The sequence below is a fragment of the Tupaia chinensis genome, unplaced genomic scaffold, assembly GCF_000334495.1.
Source record: "Tupaia chinensis unplaced genomic scaffold, TupChi_1.0 Scaffold146650_1, whole genome shotgun sequence".
NCBI lineage: Eukaryota > Metazoa > Chordata > Mammalia > Scandentia > Tupaiidae > Tupaia > Tupaia belangeri.
In genome coordinates, this window is record NW_006206507.1 from 1,589,201 (window position 1) to 1,610,838 (window position 21,638).

The window sequence follows — 21,638 nt, forward strand, 5'->3', positions numbered from 1 at the left end:
ATGAATTATGAGCTAAAATTTTTTGCTATGTAAAGTAAATGTTTGTGGAAAAATGTAAAAATAAATAAATGAAAGAAAAAAATAAATAAAAATAAAACTCATTACATATGTAAAACAAAACAAAAAAAATAGAAAGAAAATCACTGGGTGACTTAAAACAATGGAAATTTATTCCTTCACAGTCCTGCAAGCTGTGGGAGGATGTGCACTAGCGAACATCGCCGGTTTCTCAGAAAGCAAACAATTACACAATGCCAAAGGCCACAATTGGTTCCCTTCAAAAAACCTGACCTTCGAAACCATACTCTGATTGGCCACTAGAATCCCTCAGATTTGCATATCCGGCACCTCATGATTGATCCAAAAGCAACCAATCATAACCCATCTTTTACAACTAATCACGACCCACATTTTACAACCAATCATAACCCACCTTTTACAACCAATCACGGCCTACCAGCGTGTATATAACCACTATCCCTGGCCCACAATCTCCAGACGACCAGGAAGACGACACAGACGACCCGGAAGACCCTGAAGAGTTGTAACACCGCGTCGTCTCTGGACGACCCTGAAGAGTTGTGACACCACGTTGTCTCCGTGCTGCTCAGAATAGACGACGCGACCCTCAAGAGTTGTAACACTGCGTCGTCTCCGTGCTGTACCGTGCTGCCCACAATAAATGGACGACCCTGAAGACACTGTGTCGTCTCCGTGTTGTAACACTGCGCCACTCGTCCCATCTCTCACTCCTTCCCTCAGGAAACCTGTTTGACTGTCCCCCCAGGTTGGGACAGCAAGCCAGAAGACTAAAACCAAGGTGTTTATAGGGACACACTCCCTTTGAAAATTCCAAGGCCTATTCCTTCCATGCTTCTAACTGAATTCTGGTGGCTACTAAAAACTTTTTGGCACTTCCTGGCTTGTAGCAGCATCACTCTAATCTCTGCCACCATTTTCACATAGTCTTCTTTGTGTGTCTGTCTGTGTTTTCATGTGTTCTTATAAGGATACCAGTTATTGAATTTAGGGCCCATCCTAACCCACGTTTGCCTCATCTTAATTAATAACATTTACAAAGATGTATTTCCAAATAAGTTCACATTCATGGATTCTGGGCTTAGGACGTCACTATTATCTTTTTTTATGAGACATACTTGTATCCACAGCACATAGTGCTTGTATTAAGCCAGTATGTTTTGAGATATTTTGTACTATAGTAAACTCTAACTAATACAGGAGTAGAAAACGAGGAGTTCAATTTTGGATATGCTGAACTTATAAAATTTCTTTCCCTAGCCCCACTTTCAGTTATAAATTTATTTTATATTCCACTGGGAAAAGGAAAGCAACAAGAAGAGAGTTTTCGCTAGTTTCTTGTATCTGACTTACCTACCTACCAGAATCATTTTACATTTTGCTTTCCTTTCAGGTCCCTTAGGTGGACTATCCATGTTCTGACCTCAGGCCAACCTCACTCCTTAGATATCTCTTGCCTGTGTGAGGAGGGCACTCCAGCCTGTCTTTCTTTCTCTTATCCATCATTACTTTCCATCTCTCAATCATATTATTCCCATCAGCATAAAAATATCTGATAAAAAAACAACATGCTTGGGAGGCCCCAGAGCAGGTAAGCCCGAGGCATAGGGAGACAGATCTAACATGGCCAACTCCAGATACGGTCCTGGGCCTGGCAGCTTAAAAAGAAAATAAAAACATGTGGGTTCATGTGTGTGCATGCCCCAAATCCGTATGGGGTGGAGAAATAGAGGAAAAAGAAATGATCACTCCCTATGAGGAGTGTTTTCTTTTCCTCTCTTTGGAGAGTACATGTGACCTTTTCTAATGATAATGATAATAATAAAAACAACAACAATAATAAATACTGTACTGTGCCCAGCCTGGTGGCACAGTGGCAAACTGAACTGCAGTGCTGGAAACCACATGGCTAACTTGAGATTCAGATCTCTGGGTCGGCCTGAAAACACGCTGGGTGCCTTGCCTGCCTAAAATCCTGAGAAGCTAGAGGATGAGGGACATCACAGTGTGATGAGGCCGTTGAGGCCGTGTCTCTCCCACCCTCATGTGCACATGTGCTATTATGAGAGTATAAATAAACTTAAAATTTCAAAAATACCTTGCTATTATTTCTTTCACCTTAAAAAAAATTCTCTTTTACTTTCACTCCTGCCATCAAATACTACCCTGTTTTTTGTTCTTTGCTATAGCAAAACTCTTTTTTTTTTTTGAGAGGTTTTTGCTATAGGGTGAGTGTGCTCGCAAGAAAGACAGAGAGAGAGACAGAAAGCGAGAAATCACTCCCCGGGGGAAGGCCTGCTGCAATCCCTTCTCCTCCATTCTCCTCTCTGGATCTTGGGCACACATGCAGACATGCCCGGCGTGAGTTTAAGTCACCAGGTCTGGGACTAGAACTGTAGTCAACTACATGGGAATCCAGCGACATAACCATTACATCAATTGCTGGTCCCAGCAAAACTCTTTTATAAAAAGGCGTCTATATTCTCTTCAGTTGTCTTGTGAGTCCATTCTAATCATGCCTTTGCCTCATGCCACTCCACTGAAAAACTCTTCTTAAGGTTGTTGGTAACCTCCATTTCACCAGTGATTAATTCTCCATCCTTATTTTATGTTGCTTATTATCAGGTTTTGATCTGATAGTTGATCTCTCCTTCCCCCTTGAACATTTCTGTCACCTGGCTTCCAGGCCACCAGCTACTTCCATGTTTACTTCTCATGCTCCTTTGCTAGTTTCGCAGAGGCCAAGAACCTTCTTGGTCTGTACTTAGTAAAATAGCTTCTGAGTTTAAAGCTGCTTCCTGGCTGTATCAGAAAATACAGTCTGCATGTAATATTTTATTTCCTGATATTTGACTCTTTTTCCTTTTTAATTGCCAGAGAGTGTGTGTATTTTCCAGAGAGAGAGGGAGAGAGAGAGGAAAAGCACCCCATAATTGGGTGTAGTCACCTTGCGGTCTCTTCTTCATTTCTCCATCTTGTCAGGATTTGTATATCCATGTGCTTAATGTGCTCAGTGTGTTTTTCAAGACACGAGGTCTGGGACTCAAACCACACATTTGGCCGTGTGGGATCCAAATCCTTTAACCACTGTGGTTTTAGAGCCAACCCTCTGACTCTTTTTCAATTCTCCTTGTCCATGTACTAGATAATAGAATTGTGATCTCTTTGTACCTCTTATGCAATGAACAAGATGAAGGTATTAATTTAAAAGCTACTTGGAAGATTCAATATTATACACATCTAGGGGACTAGCAGGTGGCATGGTAGTTAAGGTGCTGGACACTCCCACATGACTGCCCACGGTTCAAGTCCCAGACCTGGTGGCTTGCTTTCTCATTCTCTCTCTCTCTCTCGCTGTCTCTCTCTGGTCAAATATAAAATAAATGAATGAATAAATAAAATTAAATTAAAAATTCTTTAAAAATATTATACATCTGGGACCAGCAGATGGCATAGTGGCTACATCGCTGAATTCCCATGTGGTCAACTGCAGTTTGAGTCCTGGACCCGGTGGCTTAAACTCATGCCAAGCACGGGTGTGTGCATGCCCAAGATCCCGAGGGGAGAATGGAGGAGAAGGGATTGCAGTGTGGCCATCTCCTGGGGGGTTGATTTCTCGCTTTCTGTCTCTCTGTCTCTGTCTGTCTGGCGAGCGCATGTGCCCTAGAGCAAAAACCTCTAAAAAAATGTTATACACATCTAAAATAACGGGATTGTGCTTATATGATATATACTTAGGAAATGTTAGCTGTTATCTATTATTATCTGCATAAAAGTGAGTTTCCTAATACTGCATCCAAGAACTAGGCGTATATATCACCCCTGATCAGGAGCAGGCTGGAAAATCGCATGACTCCCGTAGAAGGACATTTTCCTTTAAATCGGTCATTCACAACTGGGGGAGATTTCTTCCCTATAGGTTGTACTTGAAAATGTGAGTAGGCAGTTTTGGTTGTCCCAATAATTAGGGAGATCTTATGGCATGTGTGGGTGGGGAACAGGATTTAAAGTCTTGTAATAAATGAGGAATTATGTCTCCCCAAATGTGAAAAATGTCCACATGAAGAAAGGCTCTTACTAAACCTGATATATATGTTTGAAAGTAATTAAGATGGCATATTTTTTGTACTCGGGCAACCATAAAGAGTGATGGTAGAAAGGGAGGGACTGGGACGTGATGTCTTGATCCTGATTCCATCACATTAGTCATAAACTAAGGCACTTAGGAGAGAGTGTGAAGGCAGAAAGATTGAGGAGGAGCATAATGCTGGTAGAGCTTCCTGCACATAGACGGAATTAGAATAAGGGATTGAGATTTCTCTCCATGTTAAAAATTGGTTGAATGTTACAAAACATTTAGCTGTGTTTATGTTCTTGGATTACAATTTTTATAATTGCTCCACTGTTTTATCAGTGTTAAATGTAAGTACAGAAATGTTTGAGCATAGATTGATACTTCTTTTTCTATTATTGTAGTAGTTTATTTACATTCAGTAATAGTTTGTTTTTATTTTTAATATTTTTAAACATTTATTTATACATTTCCACAAACATTTACTTTATAGATTGGTATTTTTTCGACTTCATCTCCTCCCACTGCCCAATACCCCATAGTTCCAATATAGTCTTCACTATATTTTTTTAAATTTATTTTATCATCTTTACAGCTTTATAAAGCTATGCGTTGATGTTGATTGCTCTGGGTTTACATTTTTTTCTCTAGAGACTGGCTTGCCACTTGACATCCAGATTCAGAACTCTTGTATTTTTTCCTTTCATTGTATCATCTTTTAATAATGACAATATTTCATTATTCTGCTTTACTTTAAGGGAATTTTATTTATGTTTATGTTGATTCTTAGCTGTACTTAAAATGAAGCTAAGGAAGTAACTTATATATTTGTTCTTTTTCTTGCTACTTTTGGAACTTGTAAGATGAGGAAAGAAAAATTCTGACAATATGCCACCATATTCAAATAGTATCTCACTATATATTATTTTAAAGCCATATTCAAATTCAAAATCTGTAATAAGTACATAAAGTATTTTGTTTTCAAATAAATTTTACTATTTTGGGTTTTTGACTGTGAAGTTTTGCTTATCCAAGGATAATATGTTAAATTTGGAGGAAACTAAGCATTTTGATTTTAACATTTCAACCTCTGTTAAGTAGACAAGAATGTTTTTCTAGAAATTAAAATTTACAGTAGCCACAAAATGGCACAACAAACAAAACATCTAGATTTCTTGAGAGTTGGGGTTGTGTTGGAGCGATCTTTATACCAGTGGTTCCCAGACCTGGCTACACATCAGAACAAATAAAAAGGCTTTTCTTCTTTCTCTTTCTTCTTCCCTTCCTCCCTTTCTCTCTCCCTTCCTTCCTCCCTCCCTTCCTTGTTCCTTCTTTCCTTAAATGCAAATATATGAAAGCCGTGTTGGAAACTCTGATTTGGTAAGTCTGGGATATAGTTTAAGAATTCTTGCGGCTGGCAGGTAATGTGGTGATTAGGGTGCTAGACTCTCACATGCCGACTGTGACTTGAGTCACGAACCTGGTGGCTTTTTTCTCTCACTTTCCCTTTCTCTCTCTTTCTGTAAATTAAAGTAATAATAATAATAATAAATTAAAAATAAACAATTTTAAAAAATGAATATTTATTTTTACTTATTTGTAATTTGCCAGAGGGCATTTGCTGATACGGATCCTGCTTGCAAACAAGAAGTGTTTCTTTTTTTTTTTTTTTTGGAGAGAAAATTAAAGTGATAATAATAATAATAAATTAAAAATAAACAATTTTAAAAAATGAATATTTATTTTTACTTATTTGTAATTTGCCAGAGGGCATTTGCTGATACGGATCCTGCTTGCAAACAAGAAGTGTTTCTTTTTTTTTTTTTTTTGGAGAGATTTTTGCTATAGGGTGCGTGCACTCGCCAGAAAGACAGAGAGAGACAGAAAGACAGTAAGTGAGAAATCACCCCCCGGTGGGATGTCCATGCCGCAATCCCTTCTCCTCCATTCTCCTCTTGGGATCTTGGGCACGCACACACACGCACGTGGTACGAGTTTAAGCCACCAGGTCCGGGACTCGAACCACGGTGGACTACCTGGGAGTCCAGCCACATAGCCATTACGCTAACTGCTGGTCCCCAGCCTGCAGGGAAATATAAGCTTGATTGCAACTGCTTTGTTGTGTTTTGCAACTTACTGGTCTGTGACATCTCTGACCCAGACTATATAAACCCTGAAACTTCAGCACTTTCGGCCCAGACTTGAGAGTATGAGCTCTGCTCAGACTGCTAGTGTTATAAACCTGAGTTCTCCTACACTCTGAGTGGCACTTGCTTTTTCAGTAGTCTGTTTTCTGCAGCATTCTGACTCTCTATATGAGAAGAAGCCGTGAGAGTTTATCTAGCGAATTCCTTTACCTCTAGACAGGTTGTGTGTTTGAGTCACATTTTAAAGCTCTCTCATAAAGAACAAGAGTCCAGGATACTCTTTAGCTATTCATTTCAGTATTAAATAATTCTCACTATCAATAATTCTTCCTTATTCATATGTAATTTTTCTCTTGTTCTGGTCCTGATTGGAGTTGGAGAGAGGATGGTGATTATTCCAGTGTGAGAGCCCTTCATGTATTTATAGATTGTTATTAAATTGTCTTAAATCAACCTTTAATCTTCATGCTGAATAATATCTATTCTCTTGACCTCCTTTAATAGACCTTTTTCCAAACCCTTTAATAACCATTTGTAGCTTTCCACTAAACCAGCTCATCTTCCCCCTTCCCTACATACTTATAAAACACAAAGACAAAGATAATATTTTTGAAAGAGTAGGAGTTTGATGAAAGGAGTTCATCCTTTGTATTTATGTGTATATGTATCTTTCTTTATACAATAGATATTTAAAGGAATGTATTTTCATAAATCAGATGATATTTTAATTCTCCTACCAGGTTTACCTTTTAAAGAACGTAGTGAATCTTTCTGAAAATTAATATATTTATTGGGTAAGTGTGTAAAGAGAGATGATTATTTTTAACCTCAGATTTTAATGTTTACATAGAGCTTTCTTAAACTAGAGTTTAGCTCTATTATTTTTAAAATTTTTAAAAAATCATTATTTTATTTAACTTTATTTTAATTTGACCAAAGAGGGACAGAGAGAGAGAAGAAGAGAGAGAAAGTGAGGAAGCAAGACAAGTCTGGGACTCTGTGGCCAGCCATGTGTGAGTCCAGCCCCCTTAACCAGCAAGCCAACTGCTGGCCCCCATCTCTACCACTGTATTATCTGTGTCTTCTGTTCTGTAGTAATTCTACAACCCATTTCTTCTTATAAATCTATGTTTTAGATTTGCTTTTGAGAGCTGCATTTGTACAATGAACTCAGCATTTATTTCTCACCCATATTAAAGGTATCTGTAAAAATAATGTATAAAATAGAGACCAGCAGATGGCATAATGGCTATGTCGCTGGACTCCCATGTAGTCAACTGTGGTTCAAGTCCCAGACTCAGTGGCTTAAACTCACGTTGGGCTTGTGCGTGTCCAAGATCCTGAGAGGAGAATGGAGGAGAAGGGATTGCAGCGTGGCCATCTCCCCTGGGGGGGTGATTTCTCACTTTCTGTCTCTCTGTCTTTCTGGTGAGCGCACCTGCCCTAGAGCAAAAACCTCTCAAAAATATATCTATATAAAATAAATCATACTCTGCTCTGCAGAGACCGTACTCTTGGCCCAGCTGCTGCAGTGCAGGTAGGAGGGTGCCAGAGGCACAATACTGGAGGCACTCAGAGAGAGAAAGAAAGAAATAGAGATTACAATCTAGAAGGAGGGATAGAATGCACACAGATTATTAAGATTTATGTTGGGAAGAATATAAATATTATGAATTGGTAGCTCCTAATAGGAAGAGGCTATCTGGAAACGAAAAGACTTTTGTAAGAGTTTCATTTGAGGGGGGGTTCTTGTAGTTATATAATATTTACAGTAGAATTAAGAAAGGTAATTACCAGGAAAAAGAACTATCTGAGAGGACCAATGGGACTGGGGAACAGTGGGTGAATAAAAGAAAAGGCTGGAGAGGGAGTTTGTGGGACAGTGCAATGTTGCTTTTAGGAATGTGGGTTTTATAATGTAGGTCATAAGTAGGCAGTGATCAGTTTAACAATGGCATGGCATGTCTATGAGTTTCCTGTAAAGACTATCCAGAATCCAGTCAACACTCTAGGGAAATCCACTATTATTAGATACTAATTGAATCCTGAGTTTTGTGTCTCACTGTGGAAACCAAAGAAGGGTCAGACATTTCTTTTCTCCATTTGAAACATGAGACATAGGGCATTGATTCAGCTAACTAAAATTGCCCCTATAAGTCTTTGATCTGAGGGATGAATGCACTGACGTAGTGACATATATCATCTTATCAATAGTTTATCCAGCTGCAGTGATGGTGAGCATCCAATGGCAACAGCTGATTTATCTTGATGACATGACCTTGACTGTGTTCTCCACTCTCTGACCTACTTTATTCCTTCCCAACATCCTGAGATTGGTTCTGTAGCCTTCCAAAAAAGTCAAAGGACTTCCTGACATTCTGTGTAAAACTCTTTCTCTGCCTACATTAACTCAAGTCAGGTTCGGTGGCTCACAATGACTGAAATGTACATTTGTCTGGAATTCACAGATTGAAGTGAAATGAATAAAGGAAAGGGGCCAGGATAGTTAGGTGTTTGGCAGGGTCCAGATAAGAAGGGACGCTACTTGAGCCAGGGCTGCTAGAATGGAGATGAGGGGCCACATGTAAGAGATACAGTAATGGAACTGAATGTGAGATTGAACAGCCTGGGCTGTCACTATTTAATTGCCAGATTGATCATGCCTGATATGACTAGTTAGGTGAACCAGACCTTTTATCTTGGAGAACATGTACGTTTCTCCCAAGGCTCTGGTTTGAAGAGGATGCCTTTTTCTTTCATTTCTTTCTTTTCTTTCTTTTTCAATGAACATTTGATAATTTTATTTACAAACTATAAGCAAGACTTACATCCCCTTTTGGTGAAACTTTTATTTTCAAGTAATTTTATGTGGAGTTTCTGGAGAAACACCAATTATAAAACATGCTGAAGTGAAAACCGTTTTAAAATGTACAAAGACAAACCAGTACTTTATACAAGAATTGTCTATAAAGTTCATCAATCAATGTAAAAAATAATTTGTTTCAACTGAATGTAAGACACATCCAGTTTCTGTCATGACTTGTGAATTATTTTTGTTTTGCTGGAGACCTTTCTCTTTGTCAATCCTGATTTTTCTTTGATTCTCTGGATTGTTCAGAGTATCTAGTAGAGTTTTCCATCACCTGTCAGCACCATTCTGAAACCTGTCTTCATCACTTCTAGAACCTGAATGTTTTCTATCCCTTTCCTCTGACTTTGATCTACCTTTGCTTCTAAATATTTTCACTGTCCATGTTTCAGTGTCTGTTTCTCCTTTTCAGAAAAATAATTTCTCCTCTCTCCCCTCTTGAGAATCATGATGCTTATTTTCCAAGTTAATGTGCATTTCTTAGTCTCCATCATCATAACTCTACCGTAACTGTTTCGTTCAAAAGGAACACCTCTGTCAAGTGAGTATTTTGTTACTGGATCTCTCTAATTTGTATCTTGATTTTTAATCTCTGTGTTTTTCTTATCTTCTTTCTCTCAGTCCCTATTTCCTGGTGTCTTTGTTCTGGTCTTTCTTCTTGTTTCCTATTGTTTGTTGGTTCCTGATTAATTTATCTGCTTCTTTACTTTTAGTCTTACCTTGTCCTTCCTTTCTTATATCTTTAGCTAAGGCAGAGCTATGACTGCTGCTGGAGGAAGAATCACTCTCCTCCCTGGATGACTCTGAACTGCTATTACTACTATTGGAATCAAAGTCTAAGAAGTCAGATTCTGAAGAGGAGGATGCTGAAGAGGAAGAGGATGGTGAGGATTTCTTTTACTCAACCTCTAGTTTCTGTGCCACAATCACCTTTGGTGTATTTTTTTTTGGGGAGAGATTTTCACTGTAGGGCGCATGCGCTCGCCAGACAGACAGAGAGACATAGAGACAGAAAGCGAGAAATCACCCCCCAGGGGGGATGGTCACGCCGCAATCCCTTCTCCTCCATTCTCCTCTCGGGATCTTGGGCACGCACGCACACGTGCCCGGCGTGAGTTTTAAGCCATCAGGTCCGGGACGTGAACCGCGGTCGACTACGTGGGAGTCCAGCGACATAGCCATTACGCTAACTGCTGGTTCCCACCTTTGGTGTATTTTTGAGATGCTCACACAATTCACCTGTTAAACCTCCAAGGCCTATAGAGGTAAAGAAGTTGATGGCAAATTGAGTGTTTCTTGGATTATCTTGGGGTAACAAGCCTTCACAGAATGACTGAAGGATTTCATCCTTTAATCTTGCAAAAGTTTTGGAAGACCCATGTATTCACACAGTTCCTAGAAAAATATTCTGAAAAAAAAAAATCCTACTAGATGAAGTAATTGTTTCTTCACTCAGTTTTACACATTCAAGAACACTCCATGGAAGTGAATCAATGTATAAGAGGTGAGCAAACATCTTAGCAACATTTCTCAACTTGTTTGTTTCTAAATGATAAATGGTATCATACCATTCCTTCAATATACTTTATTTTTTTGGAGAGGTTTTTACTATAGGGCGTGTACACTAGCCAGAAAGAGAGAGAAAGAGAGACAGAAAGTGAGAAATCACTCCTAGGGGGGATGGCCATGCTGCAATCCCTTTTCCTCCATTCTTGTCTTGGGATCTTGGGTACACATGCGCATGTGCCTGGCCTGAGTTTAAGCCACCAGATCCAGGACTCGAACTGCGGTCGACTACAAGGGAGTCCAGCAACATAACCATTACATCAACTGCTGATCCTGAATATACTTTTAAAGGAATCCATGTATTCTTTTTTTAGCATGCAAAATCGCCCAGCTAATAATCCAAACAATTTCTCATGTGTCTTTTTATCGGCATAGCAATCAAGTATCATATTGCAGAGTTCTTTTGTTTGGCTTTCAGGAAATTCCATTTTCAGCAGTTTGTGAGCACATTCTTCAAAATCTAAACTTGGTTGAACAGCAAGATAAATTGTGTGTTGAAATGAAATCAGATTAATTTCAGTTTTGCCATGAATTGTTACTTTTTGTCCTTCTTCATCTTCTTCCTCTTCCCCCTCCTTTTCCTCTTCACTACTTCTAGCATTTTGGTCTGTATCTGAATCACTGTCTCCTTCATCAAGAATTTCCTTCTTAATAGCTTTGTACTTCTCTTCATTCTCCATAAAATTTGGATCTATCTTGAAAACATTAAGAACATCTTCTGGATCATAGTCATCCTCCAAAGGGAGCATATGGGTGAACTGATCATCTTCTTCCACTAAGCCATTTTTTTCTAGAATAACTGGGTGGTCCTTGAATCCATCCTTCCATACAGCAAATAGCACTTCAATCATATCCTGAGCTCTTTTGTCAATATCAGACTCATCAGAATGTTTGTTTCAAAGGCATTCAAATATGGCACTGATTCCTCTTGGTGACACCTGTGTTACCTTGAGACCATATTCCTTGAGAAAACCAATAGCTACTTTGACACTATCATCTGTTGGTCTTTCCAAGAGCAAAGTGAGCGTCTCTAAGCATAAAACTCCGTGTGCCACATTATGGTTAATAAGATGTGCCACAAATTTGGAAGCAGTCAGAGAGAGTTGCTTCTCATTTCTTTGATATTCTGTTTGAAATTAAGAATTAACCTCGTGAGAATTAATTCTCCGATTTGTGGAAATTTTGAGTTGATGATTGCCACCAATGCTGCATAAACATGGGTGAACATTGGAGAAGCACCCTGTACTTGCAGAACAGATTGGGACAGCAGACCTCTAACTATATTTTCTTAGAGAAGCTCTTGAATGATAATATTATATTAGAAATGTTGACTTTGTTGATAAGACCATTGATGGACATCTTTAGGGCCTCCCAGCTCATCCTTTGGTATACGAAGTTGTTTTTATATGTAATCTGTTTTTTCATCATCTGAGCTTTGCAGGAGGAATATATGCTCCGCCATTGCGGGTGAGAAGTGGATCCAGCTCATCTTTCTTCTTCACAGGAGGTTCATCCTGAGCAGAGGAACTCTGGGTTACTGGTAGTTCTGGGCTTCTTCTCCCAGGAGAAGGGGATTGTTGGGACCTTTTCTGATGCATCTCTCTCTTTCTCTTTCTCTCTGTTTTTCTTGGTCCCTGTTTCGCAACTCCATGCTATTATCATAAGAACATACTCTTCTCGACTGTTCATCATCAGATTTGCCATAAATAAAGTAGTCTCTGTCCAAGGGGGATCTCTCTTGTTCTGTATGCCTGTCTGCTGGAGAGCAGGTCCTCTGATATGAATTATAGTTTTCTTTTCTATCATGACCAGAAGAAGGTTTTATCTTTGCCACACTACTTTTCATTTTCTGTTGTTAGTTGATACAGTATACCAAAGACCTCTTTACTTAGTCCAAACAACAAGTATCCGATGGTTTGAATTCCTTGATAGTTTATTTAGTTATTTTTTTTTTAGAGGTTTTTGCTGTAGGGTATGTGCACTCACCAGAAAGACGGAGAGAGACAGAGAGACAGAAAGTGAGAAATTGCCCCCCAGGGGAGATGACCATGCCACAATTCCTTCTCCTCTATTCTCCTCTCAGGATCTCGGGCATGCATTCCTGGCTGCCTAGCTGAGTTCAAGCCACCAGGTCCAGGAATTGAACCAAAGTCAACTACATGGGAGTCCAGCAACATAGCCATTATTCCAACTGCTGGTCCCGACAGTTTACTTTTTGTCCGTAAACATCTCCTAGAGCTCTACCAAGCCATTATCATGGATGCCTTTTTTCAAATGGAAGAGAACTTTTATTTTCAATTAAGGTTGATTTACCAGAAATTTATAAATAATTGCACTGAAGAATAGAGCTGCGGAATGAAAAATAATAGTAAACTTTAAGATGCAGTGACTGAGCAGCGATATTGCTGAAAGGAGGATACTGAAAGAGAATAGTAGGAAAGATAATAATTACTGGATATTATTCAAGTTTTTTTTCCCTACTTCTAGCTCATCATAGGTGCTAGATACCCATGTCTTAGTCTATATGTACTGTTATAACATAATTCCTGAGATAGGGTAATTTTTATTATAAAGGTAGAAATTTATTTTTCATCTTTCTAAAGGTTGAGAAGTCCAAAATCAAGGCTCTGGTAGGTTTGGCTCAAATAAGAAAGGCAAGATGAAATAAACTGGTTGTTCAGAAATCTCTACGCTAGTGCCCATAGCACACAACAAAAGAGTCAATAAAGGAAGTAAGATCTCCAAATCACAAAGTTACAAAAACTCAAGAATGGAAAGTAAATGGTGATGTGAAAGGGAATGGATGTTAGCAGCACTGCTTCGATAACCAATCTATTTAATGAAATATGCTCTCCAATATGCAGTAAAATCTGAACAAGGCTAACTTTAGGATATTCTTTGAACTGAAATTAGAAAATACCTTGGCAGTGGAATTAGTTCTTTCAATTGAGCTTAATAAGAACCTCTTTTCCAAGAAATGCTATTGTGAAGCAAAGCAAGATTGTTAGAGGTAGGAGACATTATTATATACACACGAAGAGGTCACTGATCCATAATTCACCAGGAAGCAGAAATTCTGTAGGAAGTCAACTACACCATGAATGCATTTCAACATTTAACACTCAAAATCCAGGACCAGCAGAGGGTGTAATGGTTACATCACTGGACTCCCACATGGCTGACCGCAGTTCGAGTCCCGGACACAGTGACTTGAAACTTATACCAGGTGCATGTGCCTGGATGCCCAAGATCTCAGAAGAATGGAGGAGAAGGGATTGCAGCATGGCCATCCCCCTTGGGAGTGATTTCTCACTTTCTGTCTCTATCTCTCTGGCAAGCACACATATCCTATAGCAAAAATCTCTCTTCAAAAACAACAGTGAGGGAACCAGCAGTTAGTGTAATGGCTATGTTGCTGGACTCCCACATAGTCGACCGCGGTTCGTGTCCCGGACCCAGTGGCTTAAAACTCATGCCGGGCGCGTGTGCGTGCATGCCCAAGATCCTGAGAGGAGAATGGAGGAGAAGGGATTGCGGCGTGACCATCCCCCCGGGGGATAATTTCTTGCTTTCTGTCTCTAATGTCTCTCTCTGTCTGTCTGGCGAGTGGGCCCGATATTGAAAAAGCTTCCAAAAAAAAAAAAAAAAAAAAAAAAAAAGAAGAAAAAACAACAAAGAAAAAATTGAACTCAAAATCCAATCCCATAGTAATAAGAAAATATAATTGGGTCTGCTTTCACAGTCAACACCAGGTATATGAACCAGATTGTACAACAGAGAGGGAGAATGGATGGACACATGCACATGACTACATACAAACACCTCATTTTTCTCTACTTTCTACAAATTGGATTTTGGAAAGCTATTTATTAATAAATTACTTGTTTGTTAAATCCAAAGTAACACTGTGTGAGAGATTTTATGAATGTCACCAGGTACATTTCTTATCTTTTTACTGTGAAGTATGATTGCATAAAATAATGAAAAGAATCCTAAATAGATGAGCTTCTATTATACCATTACACTACCACAGTAATGTGGTTGGATCTTGCCTACTTACACCCCGTGGTTCAAGTCTGGGACCCAGTAGCATGAAAAACACACTATGTGTGTGTGTGTGTGTGTGTGTGTGTGTGCACTCAAAATTCTGAGAGGAGATTGGAGGAGAAGGGAGTGCAGCATGGTCAGCCTCCTTGAGAGGGTGATTTCTCATTTTTCTTCTCTCTTTCTCTCTCTGTCTCTCTGTTTCTCTCAGGCAAGTGCATGTGCTCTATGGCAAAAACCTAATAAATAAGTAAATAAATAAATAAATGAAAAAGAGGTGGATGAGCAGAAGGCAGGACTGCTCAGTACTTGGTGACCTAAAGAATCACTAAAAACAAGAAAGGAGAACCAATTCCCATTTGGTCATTTAACTTTAGACTTTCTCTTTTAGAAAATCATCGGCCATTGGTGAGCATGGAAGCAGTTTTTAGCAGAACATTTCACACAGAATGAGATGAGGATTCTCTTGCAAGCTTACCATTCACTCCAAACACTAAGACATAGAACCTAAGAACAGGTAAGGTCCTTTCAAAACTTGGGCACTTCTAGTCCTCAATTATTTCTTCTTTATACACTGACATTCAGATTTTAAGTTAACAATCCTGTTATCAGTAATAACTGAACAGTGAGGAGAATGATATGTTCTAGTCTCAAGCTTGGTGATAATGAGGAGGTCAAAAGGAAGAGAAGTTAAAGCTGAGTAGCAAATAATGAAAAGGGCACCTAAAACTACTCTGTTCTTACATGATGAATTCCACACACATGTTACAGCCAGGAAGTGAAGCTGGGAGGTATGATGAAATTTGGCCAAACATTGCAGATTGGGTGTTGGAGTTTATTAATAGGCATTACTGAGCCTGTATTAAATGCCCGGGACTGCCTTCGCTCTTGCTCACAGGAGTTTGCAAAGAAGCAATGTCATCCAGGAACGGCAGCTTCTACTGTGCTTGTCTTGCATTTCAGACATCACATGAATTTGCGTCACTGTATTTTTTTTTTAACTGAGGTATTTTGTTTTTATTGTTACCCAATATGCTCCCTTATACCTTTCAACTAGGAGAATATTAAATTTAAATAAAAATATTACAAAATGAATTAGAACCCAATTAAAATTGGCTTTGAGGATAGGGATACCACAATTCCACTCAATTAAGAAAACACTTCTGTAGTCCAGACTTTATTTATTTTTAGCATCTATTATGCCATAAATTAATAAGGAATAGGTTCCAGAAGCTCAGGTTCCTTTCCATTGGTTCTCACAAAGTGTGCTTCTCTGGGTAGAGCAGGCTGGCTTTTCAGTTGAACTCAAGGACTTGTTTGGCTTTCTTCTTTTTCTGGTCATTTTCTTTCACACATTTTAGGAAGCTATCTCCATTCTTAGAACGTTTCATATACTCAATATGCACATTAATTCTCTTGGCACGAATCTTGCCCTTAATTTGTTTGTTTACACAATGCCAACAGCATTCTGGGTAACATTGTAGAATCTTTCAGCTTTGCCATGGTAACATTTGCAGGGCATTCCTTTTTGAACAGTACTCATTACCTTGATGTCTACAATATCACCTTTCTTGTAGACTCATTTGTATATAACCAGAGGAACCAGTCCAGGTTTTCTAAAAGACCTAGAGAAATACATCAGGTGTCTCTCCTCTTTCCTTTTGTGTTTGTCATTTTGGTGAATTAATGGAAGATGGCAGTTATGGCCAACAGGAAGTTGTGTCACTGTTTTAACACTGATACCAACCTGGATCTCATATTGAATATGTTGGTTCAGTTCCCAGAATACCTTTAGTCCACCAAAATTGTTCTGAAAACTTTAGGCTGTTTCTGATTTACTGTGTCTCTTAGTTTGTTTACTTTTAAATTGTTATGATCTGGAACTGACTTTAAAAAAAAACAAAAAGGCAGTTTAATTGGTCTAGATTCCAGCTATTGTATTCTTTAAGGTTCACAATTTGATTCAAAGTCTTTATTAAGCTTTACAGTGTTTTAAATAAGTAAAATGGAAAAGTGATGATTTTTTAAAAAAATTTCACCTAAGGACATCATGTTTTCTAGTAAATTAGTCTTCTCAGAAGTCTATAAATACTTAAGAGGAAAATAAACTTCAAAAAGTGTCTGCTTTGTGTGAGATTTCCCAAATAAACTGAGAAGTTGGGGATACTATTAAGTATACTGGGGTAACAATTCTGATAGCTTTTCCATAACCATTACTGCCATGTGGGCCACACATCCTGTTCTCAGTGTGTCAGCTTCCATTGACCTCTTGATTTTTCACTAAAGATGGTGTATCAGAATGCTAGTGAACAAGAGTGACACTGCCAGAAACACTACATCCACTCTCCTTGTATAAGTAAGCCAATTTACAAAATTTAAAACATAAAGTACTCTTAGGAGCATATTATTTGCAACGCACTTTGCATCTTGTTACACACAATGCATAAAGACACCATCGGTGACAAATGAAGATACAGAACTATCAAAGGGCTGGCCATGCCTTTGACTTCAGCAGAATATATGTATGATTTTGAGTCATGTGGAAGGAGTGTTTTGTGTTGTTTCTCAGGTAGGGTGCTGATGAGAATGAGCCAGTAGAGTAAAAGGAATTGATGATGTAAGAGAAAGAAAGCTAGAAAAGCAGCATGTGAAGACAAAGAAAAGAAATGGGTTCACCCATGCTTGGCTTTGGGAGTAGCATGAACAGCAAAACAAAAAGCAAAGTATAAGTAAAGCAGGTATCTGGAGAGAGTAATGAGATTTATTATGTTACAATTTGAGTATTCCATTTTTGTTATTGAAGTATCAAATGCAGGTAGATCAGTCTCAAATGAGAAAGGAGAAAAGCAAAGAGGAAATATCCAAGGGAAGCGTAGGGTGATTAATAAGCTACACTGAGTGCTCATCTGAGATTGTAAGTCAGCACAATTTTTTTTTTTCTCAAGTCATCATTATACTTGAGCACAAGAAGGAGCTGGGTGCATAACTGGGTTCAGATGGGGTTGGTTTTTGCCAAGTGTGTAAATAGAAAGTCAAGAGATAAGGGTGATTGCATGGGATTGTCTATTACAATGGACCATGGAATTTGAGACAGAGGCATAAAATAATGACAAGGAAGGTAGGTTTTTCCAAGTAAAAGCAGTAGATTGTGCAATTCTACCTAAGATGTGAAAGCTCTTCACTATAAACCCATCTTCATACAAGGTATTCAAATCCTTGGCTCTCTATTCAGAAGGACTTGCCCATAGATTAATATATCATCGGGTGGTTCACAATTGATGAAAGTCTGGCAATGGGTCCTTTTTATTCTTTTTCTTGCTTTCTACAGTGTAGGTCTTTATTTATCACCTTCTGTCCCTCTCCTTCCTTTTCAGTCTCCATTCTCCTCTGTTTCTCTACTCCCATCCCTAGCACCAGTATTTTGTACAAAAATGAAAAACAATTACCTTCAGTAAACACACACTAAAATGTTATGAATCTGATTTTGTTGTTGTTAAGTTTTTGCTATAGGGCATGTGCATTTGTTAGAGAGAGACAGAGAGACAGAAGGAAAGGAAGAAATCCTCTCCAGAGAGATGACCAGTCCAGAGTCCTTCTTTTGCATTATTCTCTCAGGATCATGGGCACTCACACACACACATGAGCAGCATAATTTTCAAGTCGCTGGTCCAAGACTAGAACCAGGAAGTTGGTCATGTGGGATTCAGCTGCCTTAACCTCCACGCTACCTGCTGGCCCTAGGAATCTATTCTTCTTGTTTCTGTTCTTTTTCCTTTTCCTTCCCTTCCTTATCACTCCATTCCCTTACTAAGAATTCAATAATAAAACATATTAGGTGGTACAGGGAAAGGCAGACACCTGTGCCAGAAGTGGGGAGAAGGGGGCATCATGGTGACCTAGAGAAGGGTAAGAAGGGCATTCATGTGGGGATCATGGGTATACATTTTCTGGAAAATTTACATTTCTAATAAATTTAACTTTGACTTGTTTATAAGATATGGATTCATAAATATAGATATCCCCTGTTATGAACAATGTTTACCCAAAATAAATCACTGACCAGAATTTGGGGCAGATGGGCTTTTGTGTACAGTAATATTACTGAGGAAATAGATACTTAAAAAGAAAATAGAAAGTATGGCAAATTCCAAAAAAGAGTATACTACAGTATCATATAATCCCTATCTTTATCATTTTCTCTCTTCAGATACCAAACAACACATCTTCAATTCCCCTTTGCTTTCCTCTTCGACTCCTGTCCTGCCTCAGCTGAGATAGGGCTTCACACTCTCAACCCTAACTCTCCAACCTATGTTTCTAGGTGCCCCAGGTCATCAGGCTCCTGCTTTGTTTACTTTCTTTTGTTTCTGTAGTCCCCCTTCCTTTCTTCAGGGAACAGATAGGGGTGGTCCTTGGAACAAATACTACTACATCCATTCTCCTAATTCTGATTTTGAAACTCTAGCAATACCACTGACAAAGTCAAATTCTCCCATGATGGAGGAGTTAGAAAAGGTATGCCAAAACAATCATCAAATTCCCTATTTCACTCTTCTGGGGTAGAAGAGGTACAGCAGATATGAATAGACTAGAAACATTTGTATCTTAATACATTTTGTCCCACTGACTCTTTCCTTTTTGGTCACACTACATAGAGAGGTTCCCTTTACCCAGGAAAACTAATCTGTACCCCTCAGCCATGCAGGTAACACTGGGCTGTCCCTAGGTGAAATGAAGAAAGCCTGAAGACCCTCCTACATCATCTTAAACTGTTCTGAATAGCTCAACTATTCTCAGCTGTTCTTTAACAGCTTATGCTCTTCTTGCCCTTGATGTCTCTTGACCAATGGGAAGGTCAACTTCAGTTCACATACACTCAGGGCTGCTTCTATTACATTCTTCCCCTCCCCCTTTCCCACCTCCACCCCACAAACCCCAATACTGATGTCAGCCATATTTTTCAGTAAACCTTTTACCATCTAAGACTCTCTGTGATCCAACAACAGCCAGAAACAACCAGAGCTATGTTTCTCAATTAAGTCTTGGGATTTATCTAAACAGTACTAGACACTGCCCTCTAGAGAACTTTAAGTGCTGGCCTAGGTGCTATTTGAAACAGAAGCCAAACATCCATGTCTGTGTCTGGGCCTTGCCTCTGGAAGGAGGCAGCTTGGGACCAGTGTGATTGCACAGAGAGAAGGCACTTTGTCCAGGGTCTTCAAAGGAGTGTCCCAAATAGTCAAGACAGCAGCCGCAGCAGCTCCTCTGTAAACTAAAGGATACTTCCTACTCCATCATGGCCGTGTGTAATTTCACCGAATAGACAGCGTTCCTTTATCTCTTAAGCCCTTTGTTTCAGGAAGGGAAGCCAGTGTGGTTGTTTTCATCTTCAGACATCTCTAAGAGGTGAACATGAATCCAAATCAAATAGAAGAGGAATCCATGAATCTCACTATAGAGCTGGAATCAGAGAGTAATTGCTAACACTTATTAACCACTTCTATATGGCTGACACTGCTCTAAGAACCTGCACATTTTAGTTTTATTTAATACAAAACTCCACGAGGTAAAAAAATGACCATTAATCCTCTTTGAAAATGAGGAAACTGATAGTGAAAGAGGTTAAGTAACTGTCTAAGGTATCCAGCACTGTTTCAAACCCAGATTCTTAATGGCTATATTACATTGCCAGTCCCCCAGGGTACGTGAGCAGGGAAAATGTCTGGAAGGAATACCCTGTCCTCCCATCCAGCATAAGACACAGCAAAGTGAATCTGAAAGGAGAATGTGAGCTAAAATCATAGCAGAGAGCACAAGTCTTAAGGTGTGGAGGGGAAGGCCTGGCTTAGCATAATAACAGAGAGCAGCTTGGAAGAACATCATGTTAAGACTTGTTCATAGACAGCAAAGATTCACAGCTTCCAGGAGACCCCAGTAAATAATGGGAATTCTGGCTCTCCAGGCACCAGGAAAGGTCCAAAAGAGCTAGATCATCTGCATAAGTGCTCTAGCCCCTTAGAGAGATTCAGGTCAAATTAGTGGGGCTATCGTCCTGTTTCTTTCTAACTAACACTTCTTGGGACAAGAGGAAAATAGTCTAGGTCAAGATACCCAGTCAGCACAAAAGGAACATTCTGAGACTATATGCTGAGGAGTTAGAGCATGCTGGACTCTTCTACAAAGGGGCAAAGTTGGAGTGGTAAAAAGGCATCTATCCTGGGGCCAGTGGGGGGTGTAGTAGTTGAGGTGCTGGACTCCCACATGGCTGACCACAGTTCAAGTCCTAGCCCAGGAGACTTGAAAATCACACCAGGCATGTTGGCATGTGTGTCCAAAATCCCAGGAGGAGAATGGAGGAGAAGGGATTGCAGCATGGCCTTCTCCCCTGGAGGTGATTTCGCACTTTCTCTCTCACTGTCTCTCTCTGGTGAGTGTACACTATGGCAAAAAATTTAAAGAGAGAGAGAGAAAAAAATTGGTATTTATCCTCCGACGCATTGGCTGCAAGACTTATTTTACTAAAAGAAGTTCCCATTCAAGATGAAACATAACAGAAAAATATCAAGCTACTCTCTGATTCCAGTAAAATAGCTTACCAGGAGTATGTGTTTCTCACATTGCATCCATTTTTATGACTAAGTAGGGCACCTGGCAGCAGTTCTAAATAATTCCCAAGACTAAGCATAGCTGCTTGCTCCTTCTGTGCAAAAGAATCTGCCTTGAAAGCAGTCACCATCACATTCCTTCATCCACCCTCACCTCACACCAGCAGGCCCCAAAGGACTGAGGAAAGCTGACGTCCAATTTCTGAAAATGTTACTGTTCTACCTCTATGGTCCAGAGACTGAGTAACATGAGTGGTTGGACTGACAGTTCACTTTCTACTCCACAATAAGCAACA

General features: G+C 39.3%; 1 pseudogene; it reads right to left on the reverse strand.

Moving 5' to 3' along the window:
- Window positions 1–9,305: 9,305 nt before the first annotated feature.
- On the reverse strand, window positions 9,306–12,539 carry LOC102474112 (pre-mRNA-splicing factor CWC22 homolog; annotated as a pseudogene).
- Window positions 12,540–21,638: the final 9,099 nt, after the last annotated feature.